This window comes from Oncorhynchus keta, chromosome 31 (genome assembly GCF_023373465.1).
Source record: "Oncorhynchus keta strain PuntledgeMale-10-30-2019 chromosome 31, Oket_V2, whole genome shotgun sequence".
Taxonomy (NCBI): Eukaryota; Metazoa; Chordata; class Actinopteri; order Salmoniformes; family Salmonidae; genus Oncorhynchus; species Oncorhynchus keta.
Window position 1 is genome coordinate 19,125,960 of NC_068451.1, and position 17,182 is coordinate 19,143,141.

Genomic DNA, 17,182 nt, shown 5'->3' on the forward strand with positions numbered 1-17,182 from the left:
TTTCTCAGGGATATGAGAAGCTAACTTACATCACCTTACATGTATGCATAGATTTGAATCGTGATGCCAGACCTTGAGGATAGGTTCCAATGGAGGCTGCTGAGGGGAGGACGGCTCATAATAATGGCTGGAACGGAGTATGGAATGGCATCACATGGAAACCATGTTTTTGATGTTTTTAATACCATTCCAACATTCCGCTCCAGCCATTGCCACGAGTCCTTAGTTAAAGTGCCACCAACATCCTGTGATTGGTTCAGAAAAACAATTTGGTGCTTTTGGTTCATTTTGTTCCTTTTCTCAGCAAGGTACAAATTAAAAAACAAAATAAAAAAGCTTGGCACAATGATTCAGCAAGACTAAGAGAAAATAACAATAATTAAACACTTCAGATTTGTGTATGCATGCAATGAGTTAAGAGCTAAAGCCCACTGATGCCGGGGGATTGTAAGGGAAGAGTGATAAAGAAGGATGCATGACGTCGGAAGCAGAAAAGGCTAGGAGCTGACACTGAAGCTTCACACTGAAGCTGCACACTGAAGAGTCTTACCCATCTTTTCAGAGAACTCAGTAATTGCACACACATACAGCCCAGAGGAGAAATCAGAGAGATGATAATCACCCCTCTGAGAGATTAATTAAGTCTATTACTATCTCTAAATGAGCCTTCCTGGAAAATATGTAACAGGATGAGACATTTAGAGGGAATGGAGGGAAAGTGGTTGACTCTACCGCCAATTGATTGGCCAGAGGGTGAGTGCTTCAGGCGGTCAACAAACCTGTAATTTACGTCACATGTTCCACTCTTTACACTCAGATCATGGCAGATAGAGATGTTTGTGTGCAAGTGTGTCTGTGTTTGCATGAGCGAGAGAGAGGGAGAGGATAGCAAGAGTAAAATGATAGTAAAATAGGACTATGAAAAAAGCTGTGAATCATATTTTAAAGTACTGTCGGTTTTTTTCATACCATTTGATACATTTTTGTCTAATGATAATTTATATATTCATAAGTACTACACAACATTGTAATATCATACTTCATAGATACAGTAGCATCAGATAAATATGATCCAGTGTTTAAAAAACAAAAACAAGTTAACAAACACAGAGGAAAACAGGGTAAAGTAAGTGGATACCTCAACAGCTCTGGGTGACACCACACCTGAAGCTTCTCTTCCATGATTGGCTGGTTGGCTGCCACAGCTACCACAGTTAGGTACAGTATAAATGAGCCACAGTAGACTAGTATGCCATTCACTTGAAGATGGTAATATAAGTACCAGCTACCCCCCTCCCCACACACACACACACCCCACCCACACACACACACACACACACACACACACACACATATACCTGTGCACACCAAATATCTAACTATATAACCAAGGAGGGACAGCCAGGACGAAGTAGAGGTGTTGTTCTGAGACAGCTGGTACAGGTCAGGGGTCAGGTGGTCAGGTGGGGCAGAAGCAGCGAGGTCACAGCATTATGACAGCGGCTACCTGGGAAACACAAGCACACCAGGCAAAATGCATCAATCATTAACCAGCTCTATATAGGCAAGCAATCGATAGGATGACAACCGCTAATGTAGGCTGCTCACAAAGCTAAGCTTTCTAAACCAAGTCTAAACCAATACCACAGGTGTAATGTTCATGTACATATACCTTTACATCCACTACTAACCGCCGCCGTGGGCAAATATTATTTTCCCTTTTTTTAATAAAAATGATGAATTAATTGGTGAGGAACCAATTTGTACTTTTTATTCTGGAAGTGCCACAAGATTGAAGGGAGTAATTTATGATTGGTGGTCAGTGTATGAGTTTTAATTAAGTCTGGGCCAGAGTTTAACCAGCTGGAGATCCAACTGGTTCATTAATCAGCAGCCCCCTGTGACGGGCATATAGTAGAACTACAAAAGACCACAGTGCATCACTTTTGTCTCAAATTATACTCAGGAGTTGTCCAACAGGAAACTCCTAAGTTAATTACAGCTTGTAGCTAAGATGATCAAAGGGTTATGCAGTACACAATATGTTGGGCTGAAGAGAATACACAGAATGGTGCTTTAGATGTTTGTTATGTGTCTAACTATACAACTTTGAAGATGATTTCAGGGTTATACTGTATGTTGTGCTGAGAAAATACCATGTATTGTGCCGTCTGTGCTGTATTGAACTTACACTACCGTTCAAAAGTTTAGGGTCACTTAGAAATGTTCTTGTTTTTGAAAGAAAATCATTTTTTTTTTGTCCATTAAAATAACATAACATTTCTCAGAAATACAGTGTAGACATTGTTCATGTTGTAAATGACTATTGTAGCTGGAAACGGCAGCTTTTTAATGGTGTATCTACATAGTACTGAGGCCCATTATCAGCAACCATCACTCTTGTGTTCCAATGGCACATTGTGCTAGCAGTGAAGAGGCGACTCTGGGATGCTGGCCTTCTAGGCAGAGTTCCTCTGTCCAGTGTCTATGTTCTTTTTCCCATCTTAATCTTTTCTTTTTATTGGCCAGTCTGAGATATGTATTTTTATTTTTCAACTCTGCCTAGAAGGCCAGCATCCCAGAGTCACCTCTTCACTGTTGACATTGAGACTGGTGTTTTGTGGGTACTATTTTATGACGCTGCCAGTTGAGGACTTGTGAGGCATCTGTTTCTCAAACTAGACACTCTAATGTACTTGTCCTCTTGCTCAGTTGTGCACTGGGGCCTCCCACTCCTCTTTCTATTCTGGTTAGAGACAGTTTTCGCTGTTCTGTGAAGGGAGTAGTACACAGAGTTGTACGAGATCTTCAGTTTCTTGGCAATTTCTCGCTTGGAATAGACTTCATTTCTCAGAACAAGAACAGACTGACGAGTTTCAGAAGAAAGTTATTTGTTTCTGGCCATTTTGAGCATGTAATCAAACCCACAAATGCTGATGCTCCAGATACTCAACTAGTCTAAAGAAGGCCAGTTTCATTGTTTCTTTAATCAGAACAACAGTTTTCAGCTGTGCTAACATAATTGCAGAAGAGTTTTCTAATTATCAATTAGCCCTTCAAAATTATAAACTTAGATTAGCTAACACAACGTGCCATTGGAACACAGGAGTGATGGTTGCTGATAATGGGCCTTTGTACGCCTATGTAGATTCAATTTTATGTTATTTTAATGGACCAAAAATGTGCTTTTCTTTCAAAAACAAGGACATTTCAAAGTGACCCCAAACTTTTGAACGGTAGTGTATGTTATGTTGAACTATTCAATCGTTATCGTTCCATGTCATAATTGTAGTTGTAAATTAATAGACATTTGGGGTGAGTCACATAGAACTATTGCAATGGCTACTTCCTCCAACTACCTCTGCCTCACACCTGACACTATGGAGTCCATTCTTCCAAGCTGTCTGTCACTCAGACCCTCTTTCTCCACTTCTCCTCTCATCTTCAGTGAGTCCATCACTACCTTTCCAAATACGTCCATTGGAGGGGTCTGGCGGTCATGTCAGAGAGGGCTAATCACCAAAGCAGATATCTCTCCAGCAATCTCTCTCCTCACTCTTTTTTCTCTTCTCTCTATCTACTGCTACTCAGGAGCTGACCAGCCAATCTCTGATTAAAACTCACACCACCATCTTATTTCAGAGAGAGAGAGAGAGAGAGAGAGAGAGAGAGAGAGAGAGAGAGAGAGAGAGAGAGAGAGAGAGAGAGAGAGAGAGAGAGAGAGAGAGAGAGAGAGAGAGAGAGAGAGAGAGAGAGAGAGAGAGAGAGAGAGAGAGAGAGAGAGAGAGAGAGAGAGAGATGATTGAGATGATTGAGAGAGGCCACAGCCTGTGAAATGGGGGCAGAGTTCCTGATGGCCATTGGCTTCGACTGCCCAGAGCCAGGCAAGCCTGTTTGGGTAAGAGTCTAGAAGAGAAAAGAGGCGTACAACTGAAGTTGGAAAAAGAAAAAAAACAATACACCACTGTGGTGTTATATTTTTCATTCAACTCTCATTCACATAGGTCTGTCTAATTCAGACACTCTCTTTTTTTGTCAAGATAGATCCTGGTGTACGAGAGGTAAGCAAGGGCAACCAACAGCTTTACATTATTCCAAGTTCTTGCGACACACAAAGCTAGGAAATTGAAAATGTAAAACTCAGACCTGCTTGTATATCATTATACTCTTGGGTAAAGTATTTATTTTTAGGGCAATATTGGTAGAAATGTTACAAATATGGAGGTTCAGGACCAGTGGAAGCTCCTTGAAGGAGGAATGGGAGGACCTTCCTATTCAGTGAATTTCATTTTTTTAAATTGTGAAACATTAAAAAAGTTATCATTTTGAGACATATCTATACTAATTATATTCACGTCACCAAAATAATTTATGAAAAAAATACTGTTATGCAATGAAGGTCTACAATAGCCTCAACAGCACTCTCTGGGTGTAGCCAGAGGACATATAGTTTCCATCCTCCTCTGGGCATATTGACTTCAATATAAAACCTAGGAAGCCCCCTTTCATAGACTTACAAAGTAATTATTACAGCTCCCGGAGGACGTTCTCCAACCTATCAGAACTCTTGCAACATGAACTGACATGTTATCTACCCAATCAAAGAATCAGAGAATGAATCTTGTACTTAAAGCATAAGCTACAGCTAGCTGACACTGCAGTGCATACAATGTGGTGAGTAGTTGAACAGTTTTGACCAAATACATTTCTTTAAAAATTAAGGAGAAGCAAGAGAGAGAGAGAGCTAGCTATATTTTGTTGTATTCTTTTCACTTTCACTTACTTAGCTAGTGAATGCAGCTAGCTAGTTTAGCATACTCAAACACCCGGCTCAAAAAGAGAGGGAACAGAGAGGGATGCTATGTTAGCTAGCTGGCTATGTCTGTCCAACAATGGAACTCTGGAAGTCAAGGTAAGCTTTTAGTTGTATTAATTTAATGCCACCAGGGCCCACCGGTGTAATTGCTAAACTACTTTCTGTACACTGTACTGCGTGATTGTACCGGGTTTACTAATGCGTTAGTTCTCTCTATGTTGACTTTGATGATAGCTAATATGACGTCAATATGTTGTGGGGGGGTATGAAGGAATATGATGCAAACCATTAACTTGATAGAACCCACAATCTATCTGCACCCCACCCTACCATCCCTACCCTGATTGGAGTAAACTAACAGACAGCAATACTTCTACTGCTACTGCTCACATGTACGTTACATGTAGTTAAATAATTATACATATATTCTTCATTTCCTCTTTCTACAAGCGCTGGATTTTCAACCAACCGACCATTCATTCTGATCTTAGAGAGGTGGAGGGTGGAGAGGAGGAAAGAGTATGAAGTTTGGCAGGGGGATGAAGATGACTACGCTGCAGACCTCTGTCTATGGAAAAGACCCCAGGCTTCCGTCAGATTGGTGATTTTATACCCATCTGAACGATGTCCTGATCCAGACCGGTTGGAATGATGCCAGGAAGGAGGGGGAAGAGAAGAGAGAGAGGCACAGATGAACAGATGGAATTAGAGAACAAAACGTTTTGGGGAGAAATAGGGGACTAAAAATGAGGATAATTGTTGATAAAATGGGGAATACGGTGGATAAAATGAATGGGACAGAGTAGAGGACAAGCAAAGACAAAGAGAGTGAGTAATCGAGAATGAGAGATTGAGTAAAAGAGAGTGAACGAGAGAGAAACAGAAAGAGAGAGAGAGACCAAGAGAGAAAATGAAAGGAAGAGAAAAGGAGAGAGCGTGAGGTAGAGAGTAACGGTAGGGAGATATGGTACTTTGAAGAGATCAGAGGGCATGAGGCTACCCTGTCTCCCTGGCACACACACAGAGAGGGAGAGAGAGCTCTGCCAGTATCACCCACTTCAAAGCTCTGTCTTTGTGCCACCACAACGAGACCCCCTTCTCCTCCGGAAGAGTCTGGGAGACACACACGTGCATGTATGCACACACGCACACGCACACACACACACACACACACACACACACACACACACACACACACACACACACACACACACACACACACACACACACACACACACACACACACACACACACACACACACACACACACACACACACACACACACACACACACACACAGACAGACGGAGAGACAGAGCTTAATCTTCTGCACTGTATCTTTTGTAAAGCAAGGGGGAGCTAGAAAGCTGTTTGAGCATACTCCACCTCGTCATTGAAAGACGTGGGCGGAAAGGAGGGAGGTTAGGGACTGAAAGCCAATAAATACAGACAGTCCCCAAGATGAATGCTGGAGTGACAAGCTGAGGGAAATAGTATTGCAGCAGTTTAGACATCTGGTAACGTGCCTCAGTAGATCCATGTACAATATACAAACAATATAAAAACCCCAGACAGGATGTCTAATGAGAGAAAGGCAGGAGATAAACTGAATTAAAAAAAAGATATTGATGAAAGTGTCAAGGTACTGTACTGTAGATAACATAGACAAGTCAGACAACAGACCAGTGGAGGCTGTTGTCACATTAAATCACGTTTGATACCTTAATCCATTCCACCCATTACAATGATCCAGCTTCCCTTCACTTGCCTGCACTGCAAAAGACATGTCAAATCTCCTTTGTACTGAGTGAGTTGGTGGAGATGTTTACTATCACCCAGCCAGAGTGAAGGAAGATTTAGAAGTCAAACTGAGATCCAGGGTGGATGGGATCAATGTGAGCAGCTGGGGAGGGGTTGTGTTTTGAAGGACCCTGTTCTGTCCGTCACGGCCCATTTCCAGCAGAGCCAGTGTCCAGATGCATGGAGCTGATAGGCCATATCAATCACAACCCAAACTGGCTCCACGGCACAGCTATCACAGCAATCGATTGTCAGTCACAGGCTGGATGAATGGCGTAGACTCTGAGCCAACAGGTTGACCGGGTGGTGTGTGTGTGATGGTGGGGGGAAAGAGAGAAGAGGAGAAGCAGAAATGTTGCATGACAGCCTAGTTTGACCACTCACATTCAAGTATCTATATTACTAAATCTCTCTATCTTAACACATTTGATGGCTACACCGTTGTGTACAACAGTATATCCAGTCTGAACATAGCTCACCCATTGTACTGCATATCAGACCTACAGTCTGTCCACTCAAATACACTGGTGAACACAATGACATAGTGGATGGATTTATGCTGCCTCTTTAACCCTCCATGTGAGGTACCTCCATACCTAAGCTACTACCCACCATCCATCCTTTCCTCTATCCCTTGACTCTCTCCAAAATGGCATCTGTCTGTATGGGGAGCTCTGTGTGATCAGGCTGGTGTAATGACAGCCTAAGCCGTCCGCTGGAAGGTCTCACACATTAAGGAGCTGGCCAATCAGCTTTAGGTAATCTCAGCTCTACTTCCTGGAGAACGATGGCTGTGCGGAGCAGGCTTGGAGAGAGACAGGCGGTTTCGGCAGCTGGGGATATGTGTGTGTGTGAGTGCTTTTATGTGGAGGGTCTATATGTTTATATGTGTGGGGTGTATAATTCTGAATCGATAATATTTACAGTAAATGGAGAGTAATAAAAACATGTATTTGTAAGTTGTGTTAATCATTTTGACCATAGCTACTTGTTTGTGAAATGTGTTACTGCTAGTCTCAGATCACCTGTGTCACATAGTGTTGTGTTGTCTCACGGAAAGAGAAACGTCAGTGACAGTCGCATACCCACAGAGTCACAGTAATCCCCTGCAGCAAAGTTGGGAGTAAGCTGACGGCATGGAAAAAGATAAACAAGGATTGTCATTTTTCACCCCGTAATGGAAAATTGCGCAGCACTTTCTCTCCACAGCATTTATCTCTAATACAGTTTTTTTAAATCCATACACTCTAATTTACCACAATCATTTCTACATACAAAATATACTTTCTAACTCTTTGCACTTTGTTTTCTTTCTTCCAATTTAGTTAGCTATTTCATTCTTACTTTAGGGAAGATATCAAAAGCAGAAATAGTTTGAGCAAGAAGGCCTGAATCCACAATATCAAAACAATCTGAATTGGCTATTTTTCTCAAACCACAAACCAATACTTTTATTTAAATCGACTCCTATCGTTTAACAAAATAGTCATTTTCTCAATAATAAAAAACTGCAGTCTCCCAAACATCTGAAAAATAAAGTGACAGTCAGACTGAAACATTCTGAAAGCAAAAAGAAAACTTTTTCTTCCCTTCCATCGTAGAGCAAAGGATAGATTGAGGACGTCAGTGACGAATGTCTTGCATTAACTTTGTTGTTTATTTCCCCCCGTAAGCAGTGAAATAACCCTATTAAATCAAGTAGTCACTCGACCATTAATCTCAATGCAGCTGACTGGTCCCTCAAAGCTAAATGGGGTTTAGAATTTGCATGAGGCGAGTTTACCCACAAAGCCTTGCCTAAGAGGATTGCAGTTCAGACAGAGAGCTTATTGTCACACTTGTTCATAGACACGGATTAACGGTAGTAGACCACAAAAGGACTGCACTAACTTCATGGCAAGTCGCACAAGTTCCCCCTCACTGCATTGCTAGTGAAGAGATCTCTCTTTCAGGGGCAAAAATACAGCAAATTACAATGCAGCAGTTACTTCTGTGACATCTATCAATTAATAGCTACTCTGTACTTTTCATTTCACATGAGTACTTACTGCACGGTTATTTGCCTTTTTGACTTCAGTTTCAATATCAGGTGTTTATGGATGCCAGGAAGGCCTGAAAATACAGCATTTTGGGTAACTCAGATTGTTCTGGCATTTCTCACATAGAAACTTCATTGGGAGGAACGATGTTGAATATGCTTTTATAAGAATATTTTGAAGATAAATACACAACGCAGAGACAGAGGACGAGAAGTCAATAGAGTAGTAACGATCAATGTAATAGGGAATTATCAATGGAAGTAGTTGGTTTTCAGTTCAACATCTGTTAGGAATGTCAGTCCTGAACTTATAGCTAGTGTGGCACGTTCTCATTGGTCCAACCTGAAATAAGATACTTGTTATTTGGGCATTGGCTCAGTTTTATTGCAAGTAATTCTAATTGGTCAACCACAGGCTAGGGCTGGGTTATAAACTACATCCTCTCACAGAAGAGAGTCTCAGGAGAGTATCACTGAGGACAGGAGAGAATGACCATCTACCTCCAATCATGATTTGTCCTTTTTGAATAAACCTATTTTCCTCCCCCTGATTTGCTTTGGGGTATGTGTTATTGAAAAGTAACATCAACAGCTAACACTTTTTACATTTGTATTACAAACCATTTTGGAGAAAATCATGATGAAAGTGGCCATTTTAGGCCCTTTTTAGCCCTACCTTAATAGCCCTACCTCTTGTCAGCAGCCTGATCACTACAAATAGACTTCGATTTAAAGTGGTTGAAAAGGTCGTGAGAATGTCGATACATGCCTTCTTCAGCACTCACAAAAAAAAAAGCCAATGTGGATGCTCGGAGTCGGAGAGCACAGCTTAGACCACTGCACCACCCCAGTTCACAATGCTCTAGCAAGCCGTGGGAATAGTTGACGATAGTTGATGGAAACACCAAGTGCCCTCCCCAAACCATAGCCCTAACCTTAATCACTCGGAATGAATGCATAAACTGAATGCATAAATCTTTCAGCTGTTTCTATTTTAACCCTGTCACGACACAGAATTAACTCTGTAACGACACAGAATTAACCCTGTCACGACACAGAATTAACTCTGTAACGACACAGAATTAACCCTGTAACGACACAGAATTAACCCTGTAACGACACAGAATTAAACCTGTAACAACACAGAATTAACCCTCTAACGACACAGAATTAACCCTGTAACCACACAGAATTAACTCTGTAACGACACAGAATTAACTCTGTAACGACACAGAATTAACCCTGTAACGACACAGAATTAACCCTGTAACGACACAGAATTAAACCTGTAACCACACAGAATTAACCCTGTAACAACACAGAATTAACCCTCTAACGACACAGAATTAACCCTGTAACCACGCAGAATTAACCCTCTAACGACACAGAATTAACTCTGTAACGACACAGAATTAACCCTGTAACGACACAGAATTAACCCTGTAACGACACAGAATTAAACCTGTAACCACACAGAATTAACCCTGTAACAACACAGAATTAACCCTCTAACGACACAGAATTAACCCTGTAACCACACAGAATTAACCCTCTAACGACACAGAATTAACTCTGTAACGACACAGAATTAACCCTGTAACGACACAGAATTAACCCTGTAACGACACAGAATTAACCCTGTAACGACACAGAATTAAACCTGTAACGACACAGAATTAACCCTGTAACGACATAGAATTAACCCTGTAACGACACAGAATTAAACCTGTAACCACGCAGAATTAACCCTGTAACAACACAGAATTAACCCTGTAACCACACAGAATTAACCCTCTAACGACACAGAATTAACTCTGTAACGACACAGAATTAACCCTGTAACGACACAGAATTAACCCTGTAACGACACAGAATTAACCCTGTAACGACACAGAATTAAACCTGTAACGACACAGAATTAACCCTGTAACGACATAGAATTAACCCTGTAACGACACAGAATTAAACCTGTAACCACGCAGAATTAACCCTGTAACAACACAGAATTAACCCTGTAACCAAGCAGAATGAACGTGTCAAAATAGACATTCCTCCATAATAAGTCAGATCCCGAAAGGAAAATGTGAGATCCTGTTGCTGGCCCTGTCGAAGCTCACATAACAGGTCCCCGGTGTGACGACCTGAGACGACCGGAAACGTGATTCAGAGGACAGATCAGAAGAGAGGCCTACAGGGCTGTGAGCCAATCCAGAGCTTTGCCTATGAGTAGGGAGATGACGAAATCCACCCTGTCTTTGTCAGAGGTGAAGTCACCAGGGTGATGGTCTACATACAGGTTACATTGCATGAGAAATCCTTGACATTTCCCTGGGGAGCCTGGCATGGATTTTGGGGGAGATGAACAAGAGGAGGCTGTGGCACCTGATATCGGTGAAGCAGGAATGGTCTGGTGAAGGAGGTCGCAGTGTTCATCGATTCATTCCTCCTGTCTGGCTAGAAGTAGCTGCAGCTGTCGTTTTTGGTGAAGTATTCTGTAATGAACACGATGGGAGACAGAGCTGGTTTCAAGCGGAGGGCGCAGCAGGTGTTTATTGTAAAGGACCACAGGAGGAGGCAGGTAGCTGGGTCCAGGGGCAGGCAGAAGGTCATGCACATGGGATCCAAAAAGGCAACAGTACAGGAAGTGAAAAGGCTAGTAACATCGTCCGGGAGAGCAGGCAATAGGTTGATAACAGGAAATCCAATAGGCTAAAGTACAAGCAGGGAATAGGTAAAAGGCATCCTTAGTGAGGCAGGCCAAAACTATAATTCACTGGAGGAATACATTACAGTAAACACAGCACTCCAAATAAAAGTGTGTCACAAAACAAACAATACCTCACAATAATGGAGGTGCAAAGAACTGAACAAAATAGTGTGTGAAAATGACATACAGGTTTGTGAACAGGTGATCAGAATTCAGGGGATTGGGATCTGGAGAGTGAGCTGCGCTCAGGGGATCTACTGTGTTTGAGAGCGTAAGATGGAAAGTGGGCTATAAAGTGAGCTGCATTCAGGGGATCTACGTGTTTGAGTGTGAGTTGGAAGCAGATGTTACAACATGTTCCTTAGCAATCTACACACAATACCACATAATGACAAAGTGAAAACAGGTTTATAGAATTGTTTGCAAATGTACATACAAAAAATTAAATACCTCATTTACATGAGCATTCATGTTGCTATCAGATTAGAAATTGAGCTCAGGTGCATCCTGTTTATGTCACGCCCTGACCGTAGAGATCTTTTTATTCTCTATGTTTGGTTGGTCAGGGTGTGACTCGGGTGGGAAACTCTATGTTCTGTGTTTCTATGTTTTGGTTCTCAATCAGGGACAGCTGTCTATCCTTGTCTCTGACTGGGAATCATACTTAGGCAGCCTTTTTCCCTTTTGTATTTTGTGGATAGTTGTCTATGCTAGTGGCCTGTATAGCCCTAGTAAGCTTCACGTTTGTTTTGTTGTTTCTTGTTTTGTTGGCAACATTTATAATAAAGAAGAATGTACGCTCACCACGCTGCACCTTGGTCCGTTCATTTCCACGACGACAGCGATCGTAACAGAACTACCCACCACCAAAGAAGGACCAAGCAGCGTGGACAGGACGAGTGGATGTGGGAGGAGATCCTGGACGGTAAACGACCCTAGACACAGGTTGGAGAATATCGCCGTCCAAAGGAGGAAATAGAGGCAGCGAAGGAGGAGCGGCGATGATATGAGGAGGCAAGTCATCAATGGAAGCCCGAGAAGCCACTCCAAAAACATGTTTTGGGGGGTGGCACACGGGGAGGTTGGCGGATCTAACTCCAGGGGCAAGGAGCGCGGCAAGGAGCGCGGTACTGGTCAGGCACCGTGTTATGCGGTAAAGCGCACGGTGTTTCCAGTGCGCGTACACAGCCTGGTGTGCTCGGAGCCAGCTCTCCGCAAGTGCCACGCTAGAATGGGCATCCAGCCAGGGAAAATTGTGCCAGCCCAGCGCTCTTGGTCTCCGGTGCGCCATTTCGGCCCAGGGTAGCCTGCGCTGGCTCTGCGCACTGTGTCTCCGGTGCGCTGGGACAGCTCAATGCGTCCTGTGCCTGCGTTCCTCACATGATGGGCTAAAGTGGGCATTCAGCCACGAGGAGCGGTGCAAGTTCTAAGCACCAGATCTCCAGTGCTCCCCCACAGCCCGGTTCGACCTTTGCCTGCGCTCTGGAGATGCCGGGCTAAAGTGGGCATTCAGCCATGAGGAGCCGGTGCAAGTTCTAAGCACCAGATCTCCAGTGCTCCCCCACAGCCCGGTTCGACCTGTGCCTGCGCTCTGGAAATGCCGGGCTAAAGTGGGCATTCAGCCATGAGGAACGGTGCAAGTTCTAAGCACCAGATCTCCAGTGCTCCCCCACAGCCCGGTTCGACCTGTGCCTGCGCTCTGGAGATGCCGGGCTAAAGTGGGCATTCAGCCTGGAAGAGCTCACTCCCCTTCTTGGCTTCCATGGACACCCCCACGGGAACCTTTCCCCAATAGAATCTTTCCCCCACGGGAACCACACCTGTTGGCATTCTCACAAACACATAAATTCTCACAAACAATCACAACTTTTCTCGCAGCTCTGGTATTTAAAGCTCTTTTGAGGCCTTGCTCACAATTCATTCTGTCGCAGCACAATGACCAAACGATTTACTGGATGTGAGGCTCTTGATCATATCTTTGATCATGACACTGGTGAGGAGGAGAGAGTCCTTGTTGAACTTTGACACAAAGTAGTATGTGATAAATAGCACAATATGTTTCATCTGAGTATTTATTACAGTCAAAATAATCCATACATAGTGCTTTTTTTTAAACTCAAAAACTAGTTGTATGAGCTCCGGTCAATGAGGCCTACAGGCCATAAATAGCAAATAGAAGTTCAAAACTTTCACAAGAACTTAAGTTGATGAAAATATCTAACACAACATTAGGTGATAATATATGTATTATTATGGATTTATAATCAGCAATAATGGGGTGGTCATTTTGGACCGGGAACAGAGAACGAATTAACATGAAACAAACACAACAGGAGGGTTAAAAAATAAGCTCCTATAGACTACCCGTGCACGTTCATCCACTCAGAAAGTAATTCCAGCATCCAAACCTCAACAGTGCACTGTTCAAAACACCTATAGGAATTGTAATGACATTCAGAGATTGTCATTAGGCCTATACTTGTAGCGTGAATTGATGTATCCACTTTTGTCCACTTACGCCTCGGTCATGACTACTGATCTCAGCCATGTCCATGCGTGTCTCAGCCACTCGTCTCCGCCTTGTCCGTGTGTCTCCGCTACTCATCTCCGTCTTGGCAAAATGTAAGTGTTCTCATCGAACAACAACACAATTTGGAGCAAATACCACCCAGTTTCAAGTCAATTTGCTGATTTTTTACTAGCCTGACATGCAGTAATGTTAAACAATGGTGTAATAGTCTATAGGTTTTTGACATATTGTGTTAATATAGACTATAATAAATATAATAAATACTCAGATGAAACACATTGTGCTATTTATCACAGACTACTTTGTGTCAAAGTTCAACAAGGACTCTCTCCTCCTCACCAGTGTCATGATCAAAGATATGATCAAGAGCCTCACATCCAGTAAATTGTCTTTAAGGAATACCTAGGATAGGTTAAGTAATCCTTCTCACCCCCCTTTTAAGATTTAGATGCACTGTTGTAAAGTGACTGTTCCACTGGATGTCATAAGGTGAATGCACCAATTTGTAAGTCGCTCTGGATAAGAGCGTCTGCTAAATGACTTAAATGTAATGTAAATTGTGATAGGCTCACAATTTATCATTACAGCGTATCCCTACTATTTATTTTGCTGGGCTGTAGTACCGGACCGTACCAGCTTACTTTCACCCCTGAGTATAAATGTTTAAAGCAATATGACAATTATACTTTTTTTTTAAATTCAAGGGTACTTTTGAGATTGAATAAATTAACGTGAAATGTTTATTTCAGAATCTATACATACTCCATATTTTAGAGTACAGGTGGTATGTATAATTCTAAAAAGGGCCTAAAATTGCCACTTAAATCATAATTTTCTATTTACAAAAGTAAAAAGCATATCAATCTTCCTTCCTCCCATTGAAGTTTCTATGTGGGAATTGCCAGAATAGAGATACCATAGAGATTCCTGGCATGGAATTGCCCGCATCACGTGTAAGTGTTACAAATGCCTGGAGTGGTAGGTGCAGAGTCAAATGCAGAGAGCAGAGGATACTGGCGAAACCGACTTTATTAGGATTCCCAAAACGAACGCCCAAACCAACGGGCGAAAAATCAACAGAAAAAAGCCCAACCCAACACAGGGCACAAACAGGCAGGAACACAACACGCACAACCGGACTAACAGAAAAGCAATCCCAGGTGCAACCAATAAGACCAAACAAATAGAAAAGGAAAATGGGATCGGTGGCGGCTAGTAGACCGGTGAGCGCTGCCCGAACAGGTAGGGGAGCCACCTTTGGTGAGAGTCGTGACAGTAGCCCCCCCCCCCCGACGCATGGCTCCCGCAGCGCACCGCCACCGGCCTCGAGGGCAACCCGGGGGGCGAGGCACATGGCGATCCGGGTGGAAGAGGTGGAAGTCCCTCAGTAGTGATGGGTCCAAAATGTCCCCCACCGGTACCCAGCACCTCTCCTCCGGACCGTACCCCTCCCAGTCCACGAGGTACTGCAGGCCCCTCACCCGGCATCTAGAGTCCAGAATAGAACATACGGCATGACGAGGTACTCACAATGGCCAGAAGTGGTACTAAAAGCGGTCTTACACTCATCTCCCTCCCGGATACGCACCAAATTATACACACTCCTAAGGTCCAGTTTTGTGAAAAAACGCGCCCTGTGAAATGATTCCACCGCACTAGCGATGAGAGGTAGCGGGTAACTAAACCCCACTGTGATGGAATTTAGACCTCTATAAATCAATGCACGGACGCAGACCTCCCTCCTTTTTCTTCCCAAAAAAGAAGCTTGAGGAGACGGGTGACGTGGAGGGCCGGGAGTCGTGACAGTAAGAAATGTTTTTCTGGTAAAAGGTTTTGCTTGAAAACTGTTTCATTGGTCATCTTTCCTGTCTGAGGGTGTCATTAAGTAATGTTTTTCCACCTGTCTGAACATAAGGGTTCTCTATTAATGGTAACATTCAAATGGCGTAATAACTCCCCACTTCAGAGTACTTATACCATTCTGAGTGGTAAGACATTTCATAAGTCACTATTTTATAAAAAAAATAGATATAAAAAAATCTCATATTTGCAATGTCTCGTTGTTGCTGGATCCCTGTTCTGTGTTGTCAACTTAGCTTTTTAAATCATTTGAATAAGCCTCTTTAAGTATGAGCCTGTCTGCAGTGTTTCATTATAGTGAGGAAAGCAGCTTTGGATGCTAAATTTAACATGGATCTGCTGCATTAATTCTGTAATATTTATCAGAAGAAAAAAGTGCTTGGAATGTGGCTTCATCCGTGTTCGAAATTCAGCAAGCAAGCTGTGTGAACACATAAGTTATAAACAAGCTTTGACACCTCATTTGATCCCTGAAACTCCCATACTTCAGATTATGATTATCAATATTTTTATGGTATTGAAATACACATTTATCCTGCAGCACAGCTCAGAAATGCCTTAAGATTGTGGAAAATAGTTAAATATATTGTCAACTCCATTTCTGTATATTGAAAAAGACTATTGGCATTGTGAACTATACAACACTGGAGAATAAATTAGGTGTCTGGTTAGACTGTAAACTCTCCTTCCAGACCCATATCAAACATCTCCAATTCAAAGTTAAATCTAGAATTGGCTTCTATTTTGCAACAAAGCATCCTTCACTCATGCTGCCAAACATACCCTTGTAAAACTGACCATCCTACCAATCCTCGACTTTGGCGATGTCATTTACGAAATAGCCTCCAATACCCTACTCAACAAATTGGATGCAGTCTATCACAGTGCAATTCGTTTTGTCACCAAAGCCCCATATACTACCCACCATTGCGACCTGTACACTCTCGTTGGCTGGCCCTTGCTTCATACTCGTCGCCAAACCCACTGGCTCCATGTCATCTACAAGACCCTACTAGGTAAAGTCCCCCCTTATCTCAGCTCGCTGGTCACCATAGCATCTCCCACTTGTAGAACACGCTCCAGCAGGTATATCTCTCTAGTCACCCCCAAAACCAATTCTTTCTTTGGCCGCCTCTCCTTCCAGTTCTCTGCTGCCAATGACTGGAACGAACTACAAAAATCTCTGAAACTGGAAACACTTATCTCCCTCACTAGCTTTAAGCACCAACTGTCAGAGCAGCTTACAGATTACTGCACCTGTACATAGCCCACCTATAATTTAGCCCAAACAACTACCTCTTTCCCAACTGTATTTAATTCATTCATTAGTTTTGCTCCTTTTTTTTTTTGCCGTTACCTCCCTTACCTCCCTTATCTCTTTTGCCTTTACCTCCCTTATCTCACCTCATTTGCTCACATCGTATATAGACT

General features: G+C 42.7%; 1 protein-coding gene across 3 annotated transcripts in view; it reads right to left on the bottom strand.

The window, feature by feature from the left end:
• Positions 1-1,304: 1,304 nt before the first annotated feature.
• LOC118371072 (t-SNARE domain-containing protein 1-like) overlaps positions 1,305-17,182 on the bottom strand; it is a 172,677-nt gene continuing 156,799 nt past the window's right edge. For all 3 annotated transcript variants that reach the window (XM_052489876.1, XM_052489875.1, XM_052489874.1), the window contains one exon: positions 1,305-1,507. The gene's annotated coding sequence lies outside the window, so the exon portion shown is untranslated. The remainder of the gene's footprint in view (positions 1,508-17,182) is intronic.